This window comes from Lactuca saligna, chromosome 5 (genome assembly GCF_052625555.1).
Source record: "Lactuca saligna cultivar CGN05327 chromosome 5, ASM5262555v1, whole genome shotgun sequence".
Classification (NCBI taxonomy): Eukaryota; Viridiplantae; Streptophyta; class Magnoliopsida; order Asterales; family Asteraceae; genus Lactuca; species Lactuca saligna.
In genome coordinates, this window is record NC_136421.1 from 217,079,851 (window position 1) to 217,092,302 (window position 12,452).

Here is a 12,452-nt window from a genome sequence, read left to right on the forward strand (position 1 = left end):
AATGGATGCGTGGCTAGGTTTTCTTCAAAGTCCACTTGTAATAATGGTGGGACTTATTTAGGTTGTATTGTCCATATGTTAAATCATTATTTATTGTATTGAAATTGATCAAGTTTTTAATTATTATTATTATTTTTTCATAATAATTAGTTGTTTATCATTTGATGTTTCAATAATTTGGTAATCAATTGTAGCGATCGAAAAATTTGGACTATATTCATGGATTGATAAATACTCAGGATAAAATTTGTAATTTATTACTTCGAAATATCCTTATTTAGTAACTAGAGGTGAGATAGCCACATGAACAGTTGATCCTATTCTAGAACCACAACCAAACAAGGAACAAGAAAGAAAACTTAGATCAAGAGTTCACAAGCTACCCTACATGACCACATAGAGTCCCTAAGGCACACCACTAGATGATTACCAAGAAGTACATGTAGACATATAGATCTAAAGATCACTACTGCATAGCAACATCCTATATATCAGAATACAAATCTAACAAATCATTACAACATAGCAACGTCCTATATATCAGAATACAAATCTAACAAATCATTACAACATAGCAACGTCCTATATACCATGATATAGATCGAACAGATCATTATAACATAGTAACATACTAAATACCAACAATCCAAAAAACGAATAACCATATATACTCAGAGGTGAGATAGACATCTGGACAGGTGATCCTACTCTAGAGCTACAACCAAACAAGGAACATGCAAGAAAGCCTAGATTAAGAGTCCTAAGTGTATCCTACATGACACCCTTATACTAAAGATAACCAAAACTAATGGACCAGAATTGGTGCCTTCGACCCACGGTAGAATGAGCCCAAACTCACCTGAATCGAAGAACTTTGAAACACTGTGATATGATCTCTTTTCCGCTCTACTTGCCGCGAATCCACTAACACCAAAACCAGATAGAATCTCAATCAACAACCTAAAATCCTCAAGTTTAACCCAAAGTCAAAGTTGGTCAAAAAGTCTATGGACAATGAAAGTCATCAGTCAACAGATATTCACGACGTGACCATCTATGGCTCATGTCATGATCCACTACATGAGAAAAATAGTCGAGTCTCACAACCCTCACGACGTGACATGCATCTCCTAAGGTTGTGAGATCCATCTGAATGCCATTTTGATCCAAAAACTTCTTAATCCACTAAGCCACTAATCCATATTTTCCAGGAGGCTTGCTAACACTCCAAGGATCATAAAAATCGATGCTTTAAGGTCTTGTATGTCCAATACAAGACTCGGTCTCAAACTAGGCCACTCATGAAGAAAAAGAAGATAAATTCTCAAGCATGAACTCAAACATGATCCACACTTCGCATCTATAACATATAAGCACCAAGGGACCCTAAGGACCCATAAAGTTGCTAAATTTATTGAGTCCCAACACTATAACTCTTTATCCATGGCTAAACATGTATAAAACCTTAGATCTAGCAACCAGGAAACATAAAGTTTGGATCTTGGTTACTAACAATGGTCCAGAAGTGTAGGCAAAGGTTGCAAATGAAACTTCCATGCTGAAACTATGCTTCAATGGTGATATCTTCTCCTTCAAACCATTAAAACTCCTCCAAAAGTTCAAGAATCACAATGAGAGGCTAGGGTTACGGTTTTACTGAGCTTAGGGACGAAGGAGACTGTTTTGGAACCCAAAAATGAAGTTTATGAGGTTTAAATACGAAGAAAACCCTAAAAGATCATGGATTTGGGGTGCAACACATCTCACGTCGTAAGCTCTTATTGCTCCCGTCGTGAGTTCATCATAATTTGGCATCTTTATTTAATCACTCCTCATGTCGTGACCCTTCTATGGTCATGTCGTGAGCCTTGTTTTTACCCAAAAACCATGTCGTTGACTTCTTGAAGCCCTAAATCGATCCGATCTAGAAACCGGGTGTTACAATAACTTTTCATTTATCACATATACACAAAATTTATTTATTCTCTTTATTTTTTACAACTTTAGTACTTAAAATACTTAAGTGATAATGGGCGTGTTTAGCACGGAGCTTTTGGAAGCGTTTAGGAGCTTCTAGCTTTTAGCTTTTGACAAAAGCCTCTAATTTAAACAAAAAACTTCGTTTGACAGTACAAACTTTTAACTTTTAGTTTAAACAAAACGTTACAAATCTAAAAGCTACTTCATGTAATTTCATATATTTCAAAAGCTTCCAGCTACTTGTGTCAAACACTCATTTAACAAATAAAAATTACAGCTTCCCGCTACCAGCTACCCGCTACATGCTACCTGCTACCCGCTACCAGCTACTAGCTACTCGCTAACCGCTTCCAACTAACAACTACTTTTACCAAACCCGCACAATGTCTTACCAAATCATTTTAACTTTCAATGTTTCATTACCATTTTCAAACCACTTTATGTTTACATTAATAAGAACCTTAAAAATCTATTACCAATACTTTTTATAATTACTTCATTAAAACCCATGAAGTCAAAATATCCATTTTTATACCAAGTTAAGGATAATAAACATGTAATTATCAAATACATTCATGTTTCAAGTTATTTCAGAAAATCACCAAATATGATTTGACAATGTATAGTCATAATTTATGTAAAAATACAACTAATTCTTATCAAAATGAAATTATACTTTCATCGTTAATCCGTTAAAAATTCCTTACAAAAATCGGTTAATAAGAATTTATGCTATATTCATCGCTAATTCGGCTCTTTTTTTTTTGAACGGCAAATCAGACCTCCTTCTATATTTCTCTTGTTGATAGTGGGTATTGTTGTAGTAAAATCAAAATTATGAAAATTAAATATTCACATTTTATTTGGTGGTTTTAAGATGTAATTAATATACACAATGTCGGATATGAAACTAAATCATGGTTTTAGTCGTAACAACATATAAGTTACAACACTTATCGTGTAACAAAAGCTGTAGAATTGAAATTATCATCATTTGGATCTGATCTCTAAGCTTCTTAAAATTCCATCTTACTATCCACAAGTTCAAAACCAAATAAAAAACCATCAAAATTATCAAGATTAAATATTTACATTTTATTTCGTAGCTTTTAGATGTAATATCACAATGTGGGATATAAAATTAAATCATGGTTTTATTCTTAACAACATAAAAGTTACTAACACTTATCTTGTAACAAAAGATTGAAATTATCATCATTTGTCTGATCTCTACGCTTCTTAAAATTCAACGTTAGCGTGCACAACTTCAAAACGACATGAAAAAAACATAAAATAAAGCACTTCAAATGGTTTTCTTATGTTCAATTCTCACAAGCTTCAACTTTTTTTTTTTTCTTTTTTTTTTGGAAAACAATTCCATTCAAGAAAACAACCAATATATAGCAAAGAGCTAGAGGGATCGAGAGGACAAACACAGATCGCATGCTTCAACTTGTGAACATGATCGTTTGTAAGGTATTGCTTCAGCCCGGAATTCCTTTGCGAGTTTAACAAAAGTTGGCTCAGCTGACAGCTGGAGAGATTAATTATAAGCGTCATTGAATAAAAATTATCAGTGTCATGAACTTCAGGTAGAAAAGGGCAACCTTGGAAAGCTTTGGGACGGAAGCGACATATGTCTTATTTAGCGACCTAAAAGTGATAGGATAGACCCTCGATTGTCGCTAATCGCAAATAGCAAAAAAACTAGCGATAAGCCACAAATAATTTGATATCGATAACCTCCAACTAAACTCTTATATGGATGCAATTTCTGGCTATCTTTGTTTTAAAAAGTACCGTCGCTAATAAGTGACAGATAGCTTCCCTCGCTTAGTCTATTGTTTTTACATGCTTTTTCTAATAGTGTCATCGGCTCACAGTCATATACAAAATTAACGAACGTGCAACGAGATGAAGAAAGAATGTTTAACTTAATGACGGATGGAAGTTATATATATAGTTTCCGGTATCATGAAAGGTTCTTCATTTTCTTATTAATTCTTTATTACACCATTAACGACGTAGTAAAAATATAAGCATTGTAATAACAAGAACATGAAAATTAAGTCTATCTCTTGCATACGACACCTCGCCCTTCTATACCGTTTTCGCAGCTCAAGCTTGGCAACTGCAAGCTGAATGAGGAACCGTCTTCCTGGATACTCTTAAACTTTGCAACAGAACAATCAGTCGCAAATGAATTTGTACTCACAAACTTACTATCTCCTCCCATCACAGGCATTAACACCCCCATCTTCACCTTGCTCACATAGTCATTCCTATAAGTCTGTCCCAGAACTCCGTCCACTTGGTTACTCAAGGAGAAGAACTTGAACTTGAGATCAAGATGGGCAAAGCAATCATCGTTGGTCATATCATACTTATGGATTCTTGATTCTTCTTTTGTTATCGGAACCACTTTGGCTATGATCTTGTAGAGGTTTTCAACTTCAACAACGATATGATTGGTGTCATGTGTCCTAGTAATTGATGTCGTAGAAGATTGCCATTTGGCACCTTCGGTTTTTGGGAGATAGATGTTTTCCCCATCAAATGTAATAGAGATTCGGTCAACGGTGTCATCCCAAGAGGAAGTCTTTTGCGCACTGATTTGTACTTTGTGGTTGTCAAAAAGAACCCCAACAGATTGGACCCAGGTAAAGTCTCTACCCATGTTTTTGTTTCTCTTGCCAATGAAGTGGCCATTGATGTGGAGGTTGTTATCGGTAACAAGGCAGAAATCTTGATCCTTTTTTCCATGAAAGTAGAAAGTGATGCCGTCACCACCAACGAAACGAGGATCTTGACACACTGCTCCAGGCATATCGCAATCTGTAATTTACAAGACAAATATGCAAGCACTTGTGAGATTAAATGATAGCTGTGTTAACGTAATATTTAACCATAACATGCATTTGTAAATGATGGAATTAAATCTCAATAATTTGTTGTCAAGGTGACTAGAGTTATTTAACCATAACATGCATTTGTAAATGATGGAATTAAACCATAACATGAGCTTTTAGTATTTATAAATAAAATGAAAAAACTAGAGTTAATTAATTATGAAGAACTTACTGCAAACTGGCTTGCAAGTAACACAGTCAACTTCACACCGACCAGGACAAGAAGCAGCACAGACATGCTCCAAGGCATTGGGTAGTTGTGGTTTTTGCACTTGACTTTTTTTGGTTTAGAAGGTGGAGCAGACCATGTAGGAGGCGCTTGTGAGGATGGTGTTGGTGGTGTTGACTCTACAGGCGGTGCAGAGGTGGTGGGAGGTGGTGAGGATGGTGTTGTTGGTGTTGATTCTATTGGCGGTGTAGGGGTGGTGGGAGGTGGTGAGGATGGTGTTGGTGTTGTAGGTGTGGACTCTGTTGGTGGTGAAGGGGTGGTGGGAGGTGGTGTGGATGGTGTTGGTGTGGGAGGTGTGGACTCTGTTGGTGACGAAGGGTCGGTGGGAAGTGGTGAGAATGGTGTTGGTGTTGTAGATGTGGACTCTGTTGGTAGTGAAGGGGTGGTGGGAGGTGGTGTGGATGGTGTTGGTGTGGGAGGTGCGGACTCTGTTGGCGGCGAAGGGTCGGTGGGAGGTGGTGAGGATGGTGTTGGAGGTATGGAAGCTGGTGGTGAAGGGACGGTGGGAGTTGGTGTGTATTGTGTTGGTGTTGGAGGTGTGGACCCTATTGGTGGTGAAGGTGTGGTGGGAGGTGGTGAGGAATGTGCTGGTGTTGGTGGTGAAGGAGTGGTAGGAGGTGGTGTGGATGGTGTTGGTGCTGGAGTTATGGACTCTATTGGTGGTGAAGGGTGGGTGGGAGGTAGTGAGGATGGTGTAGGTGTCGGAGATGTGTATTCCGTAGGTGGTGAAGGGGTAGTGGGAGGTGGTGAGGAGGATGTAGGTGGTGAAGGGGTTGGTGGAAGTGGTGATGACGATGTTGGTGTTGGAGGTGTGAGCTCTATCGGTGGCGAAGAAGAGGTGGGTGGTGTGGACTCTGTTGGTGGTGAAGGGCTGGTGGGAGGTGGTGTAGGTGTCGGAGGTGTGTGTTTTGTAGGTGGTGAAAGGGCAGTGGGAGGTGGTGAGGATGTAGGTGGTGAAGGGGTTGGTGGAAGTGGTGATGACGGCGTTGGTGTTGGAGGTGTGTGCTCTGTCGGTGGCGAAGGAGAGGTGGGTGGTGTGGACTCTGTTGGTGGTGAAGGGCTAGTGAGAGGTGATGTAGGTGTCGGAGGTGTGTGTTCTGTAGGTGGTGAAGGGGCGGTGGGAGGTGGTGAGGATGTAAGTGGTGAAGGGGTTGGTGGAGGTGGTGATGACGGAGTTGGTGTTAGAGGTGTGTGCTCTGTAGGCGGAGAAGGAGAAGAGGGTGGTGTGGACTCTATTGGTAGTGAAGGTGTGGTGGGAGGTGGTGACGATGGTGTTGGTGTTGGTGACGGAGGTGTATACACCGGCGGTGATGGAGTAACAGTGGGAGGTGGTTCTATTTATGGTGGTGATGGTGCGGCGTCGCTACCACAAATAGGTTTGCACGATTGACAATGAACAGTGCAACTATCCGGACAAAACTTAGGACAAACATGCACCAAGTTGTGACATTCTTTGTAACTCGGGTCCTTACAAGTTGCATGGCTAGGATTGTTAGCGATTCCCGGTGGAGTTGTTGCCTCACCAAATTCCACAAGGACGAACATCACAAGTGTAACGCCCCAAATTTCAAATATAAATATAACTTAACATAGTCCCAAAACTTCCAAAAATCAAGATTCAAATACTAATGTAATTATTAATAATAATAGCGGAAGCAAATAGAAATTTAATTAAACACTTGGTGCGCTACGTCTTCCTCAAAACTTGTCGCCTTCTTCAAGTCTGAACTTTATCCTTTCCATTCCCGCTGCCACTTGCTACGTTATTTCCTGGGTTGCGTGCATTTAAAGATTCTAATGGGTAAGCCTAGGGCCTAGTGAGTTCGTGGTTTTCATGCATATTGACGTCAATAAAATAAAAATAATGCAACAATTTATCAATATAAATCTTTTCATTTCTTTCCACCCTTGATGACATATTAGGGAACTACTGTCATTTCCAGGGAACGAGTCCCTCCGCCGGGCACAACAAATATGCTTACGGCTAGATAAACAGAGCGTAAGCTCTCCGCCGCGTACTAACATCCTATACGACGACTAATAATAAGACCGTGTAAATACACCTGTTCCCTATATGTCACCCACCATTTTCACCCTTTTATATGAAATAATTCACAAAATTTCACACACATATTCATAGCAATAACAACGGTAACATATAATTGCAAATAATTTAGAATCAACTTTTCATGCAAGCAACCACAAAATTCACACGAAACTCACCTCGTTGGCGTTAGGTCTTAACCAAAGCTTGTCATGCTACACGCTCCCTACATTTAACCAACATATTTCTAAGGCAACAATCCTAGAAAAACATCCTATGCGATCATTTTGGTTCCGATATCCACATATCTTGTTCGACCCACTAATAGTTATTTACTAACATATTTACGACATTTGTAAAATCTTACTTAAATATATGCCAACATTGCATAAATCGAATATCTAAACATATGATGTCATATTTTGATTTAATTTGCTAAACTAATTGAATTCCACTCTCAGAAGAACATATAAAATAAATAAATACATAAATAAGTGAATAAAAATAAATAAATAAACTTTCACAGCGTTCAAAAATACGACCATGTGAAGTTGCCGTATTTAACTTTTGAATAAGATCCCAATTCATAAAAAAATACTTCAGGGACTAAAATTAAAGTTTCATGAACTTAACTTTTCTTTCAACAAATGCATGCTTATTAAGCACAAGGTTAGATTCAACAAACCTTTCAAAAGGTAAGGATCATTTGTGTAAATATCTTTTCAAGCAAGTAAAGGAACACCATTCATTTTGCCCAAAAAAAAAACTGAAATAAAAGGAGACGCGCCCAATGATTGATAACACGACCTTGAGTACAATCACCTTTATTGACCAGTAAGCTCCTACTATATTTTGGTTTTAAAATTGTAAATAATTTATTTTAAAACACTGAAAAACAATTCCGCCCACCCAAAAGAAATATACCCGGATAGTCATCTTCTTTACCCGCAAACAAATTTATATACTGCCATTTTTAGAATATAATGCATCTTCGAAAAAGTATGTAAAATATTTTTTTAAAATTACCACAAAGCATCTCCACCTTTTGTTGGCATATTCCCGTAAAAATTTAGCAATAATTCTATAAACATACGAGTTGCAGGTTTTATTTTCAAAAACTCTATTTTTAGATTTTTGTCAAATTACTATTAGTGTGGATCGAATCAAGACAACATGTGGAACCAAAATACACCTATCATGCATGTAAATCTATCCAAACAACAATATCAAACTTAAATCACGTAACTTTACCTCAATTTCAAGAACCACTCCGAAAATCTTCAAGAAATTCAACACTCGATTTCTCCCTTGATTCTTCGTCTTTTTCATAATTCCAATGGGGTTTCCACTTGATTTTTCATGCTATATATAATGCCTAAGTGTATAATCGAAACCCTTTCATTTGCTCGCATTTAACTAGCATAATCAAGGTGACGGTTTTGATCATTAAGCCTCATAATTTGTATATAATTAACCCATTAATTGTGAACTAATCCTCTTTCTTTTAAATTGATATAATCAAATTATATATATTACATATATTTTTTTGACACAAGTTATTACAACAAGTAACATAATATGACAAACCATTGACCGAGCCATTGCAGCCCAAACTTGGAAGAAACTCGAAAACTTTTGAACTGATATGTACTGCTAAGTTGTACTCAATTGTTACCTTATCTATGTATTGAATTGGTGTTTATTGAAACTCGTAGTGTCTGTATTTATATTAAAATGAATCCGTGAACCTCCAAAACCAGTAATGTAACAGTTAAGTAGCTTTAGTTCAAGGTATCTTTAAGACCCCCTTTATATTGCTTTTTGTGTAATTTTGGCATCTCTTGGCACATGCAACGTGTGGTTACTCTAGCAACTGTTTAACCAACATGCATATAGGATGTCACAATTGCGACTTGCATCGCAAAATAGCATTTAGTAAACAAACGTTTAAAGGGTGGTGAAAAGATGTTTTGAAAGGGAAACAAATGAAAGAATTGACAATGGAAAGTTAAAAGATGAAACAGGTAAGAAAAGTGTTGAAGTGTTGATTAAGCAGTGCAGCTTTACCCTTCCTCTTCGTCACCTTTACAATACATTACTTGAAGAGAAAAAAATGGCATATGAAGTATCATCACAAGTAACATAAGATGACTTAAAACCGAGTACTCCAAAAAGTATCAATAAAATGAAGTAAGTACTAAGTTGTATAAAGATACCCTTTTTTGTGTATGGTTTGACTTATATTAGTAGGGTCTCCAAGAACCGGCCATCCCATCTTATATTGATCATAAATTTTGTTCCTTAATTATAAGGCATCTTAGTTTCACGGACTCATCAAAGGCAAAGACTAGAAAAAGACAAACTATACATTTATTGACTTTTTTTTACTTTTACATAAGAAATATATTTGGCTAAAAATACAGTTAGATCACTCACAACTTATATTCACTACAACAAAAATTATACCCGGTTAAATCAATTAAATAAGAGGGTCTTATCGACAGAGAATTCTATGTGAAAAAAGAAATAGAAACCAGATCCTATAAAAAAAAAACAAGACATATAACGAGATTAGAATAGAAATAACAGGACCACATAAGAACATTGGGTTGCTGTTCTACCACACAAAACCAGATCATATAATTAAAATAGAGCCTGTTTCCTTTCAAAAAAACTGGGACGTATAAGGTTTGTAAAATACTGTGTTTTTGCAAACAACCGGACCTATAATATTTAGAAGACCACATCTTTATACACATATCAAGCCCACTTCATACACACAACACAGGTAACAAGATCCTTTTGCATACATACAAAGTATTATAAATATAAATCCTGTTTTAAAAATAATTGACGGAGCTAATTTTTGATAATTTTGTATTAAAATTAATTACAATTGTTATTTTTTGCATTTAAACTAGGTAAAGAAGCTGTGATGCTAAATTTTGTATACTCCTATATGATCTAATTAACATGAATTATTTGTTAAGGATTGCTAGAGTGTCATAAAAATCAAACTTCTATATTTGACTACTAGTAGATGTGCTGCTACAGATTAACATCGCCTCTTGGGCACACCGGTTGCTGAAGAAATAGATCCATGCACCTGTTCATGCATGGCTTTCTAACAAACATGTCTTCGTTTGATGCTCCAGAAATCTCCTTTGGCTGCACAACCACAAACATGATCAATAACCACAAGTTTGTCTCAATGTTCCTGAATACTAGCTAGTATTACGGATACTGGATCACCCAAATCCATTGGGCCAAATACTTCATTATAATCATGTTAATAATTAGTCAAAGATTGTTGTATGTAGATCCTATTATATCTCATGTAGAATAGATTTCAGTTGCTATTGTATAATTGCCTATTTAAAGGCACTCATCTAATAACATTACGCAGAGCATTCAAATCATATCTTCATAACTCTACATGGTATCAGAGCAGATTGTGCTCCTCTGAGTCCTTCGATCCCCACCAACTCACTCTATCATGTCTTCAATCATTGAAGTTACAACCCACACACACACTTCCCTATCAAACTAAATGCAACGAATTTTCCTGTCTGGCGCAAGCAAGTGATGGCAACTCTGATCGGCTTAGGTCTTGAAACCTATGTCGATGGCTCCACGACGGCTCCTTCCAAAACCCTAGCATCCGATGCTACCAAACCCAATCCTGAATATCGCCCTTGGCAGCGACAAGATCAAATCATCCTAGTTCATAGCCACAAATTACCAACAAAGGAAACAAGAAATTAATGTAGAACTAGAAGTGATTTGAGGAGATATTAAAAGCTAAAGTTAGGAATAAGTCTTTGTTGGGTAATCTTGAGTTAAGTCTATTGGATTTATATTTATCTTGATTGTGTTTTCTTTTATCTCCTACTTGCTATCTTATTATTCCTTTTGTTTATCAACCTATTTAAGGGCTTCTTTGTAATTGTATTCTTCAAGTTTTGTTTATCAGCCTATTTAAGGCCTTCGTCAAATATGCCAATACTGCTTCAGAAATCTTGTGAAAGATTCGAGAAGGAAAGCGCGCCCAGGGTTTATGAACTGAAGAACCAACTCACTATCATTCGCCAAGATGGAACATCATTCTCTGCATACTACACCCAACTTCGATCTTTATGGGATGAGATCCGATTTTTCTTTCCCACCTAATTAAGTGCACATGTAATGGTTGTACTTATGAATTCGGTAGACGGCTTATGGAACATCAAGAAAAAGAAAAGCTCTATGTCTTTCTCATAGCTAGGGATCGATAACCTACGACTTTAATATATGTCATCAAGACTCAAATCCTCGCTACAACTCCAACACCAGTGCTAGGAACAGGTTATCACCAGCTTGTTGTTGAGAAATGAGGATGAATGCCAAATAGCCGTCACTATTGATGAAAGACCCACCATAGAGACTATTGCTTTCAAGTTTCAAGGCCTTCGTGCCCACCAAGCGAAATGGAAACGAATCGCAACAGAAAGCCAAACTAAACCCAAAACTCATGAAACGTGATACCTTTTGTGATAGAGATGGTCACAATCATGACGGATAAAGTTTTTTAAAGCACATTGGAGAAGGGTCCAAGCTTGAAGATTGAGAAATGGTACCAACTGCAAACATCACACATAGATTGAATGATGAAGATGATTGGGTCATCGATTCAGGTGCCACTGATCATACAAATTATTGAGCCGACATCCTCACGAATAAAACGAAACATGCATACGAGAAAGCTGTCATGATTCCCAATGGAGATGCCATTCCGGTTTAAGGGAGAGGCTATTATCACTACCAGAATACAAAGCTAAGGCGACGACACCTATCCCGACGCCGGCAGTCGTCGCTACAAGTCAACCTATGCCGACGACAAGTTGTCACCATAGCTTTTGGAACGTTTGACCAACTTTCTTTAACCGCTATATCTGTGTAGACGACAAGTCGTCGCCATAGGTCTCGCGGGAACAACGAAAATATTCGCGGTAATATGAAAATATATACGGACGACGTGTCGTCGGTATAGGTAACAAAAAAAGGATTTTTCATTTATTTTTATTCTGGTATGAAATATTAGTTTGTGAATGACCATTGGATTCTCCATTTCTCCCATAACTCTCCATCATTATTTAGCATTAGTAACAACCATTTCAATGTGTTTTATGAATGTAATAATACACCATCATAATGTGCATTCATATTATAGCTCATCTTTCATCTTATTTAGATAGTATAAATAGTGAGCCATATGTATTAGGCACTTGATGATTTCATCACAAATATTGGA

The 12,452-nt window shown here is 37.1% G+C and overlaps 1 pseudogene; it reads right to left on the reverse strand.

Annotated features, from left to right (window-relative positions):
• Positions 1-4,051: 4,051 nt before the first annotated feature.
• On the reverse strand, positions 4,052-6,663 carry LOC145046260 (uncharacterized; annotated as a pseudogene).
• Positions 6,664-12,452: the final 5,789 nt, after the last annotated feature.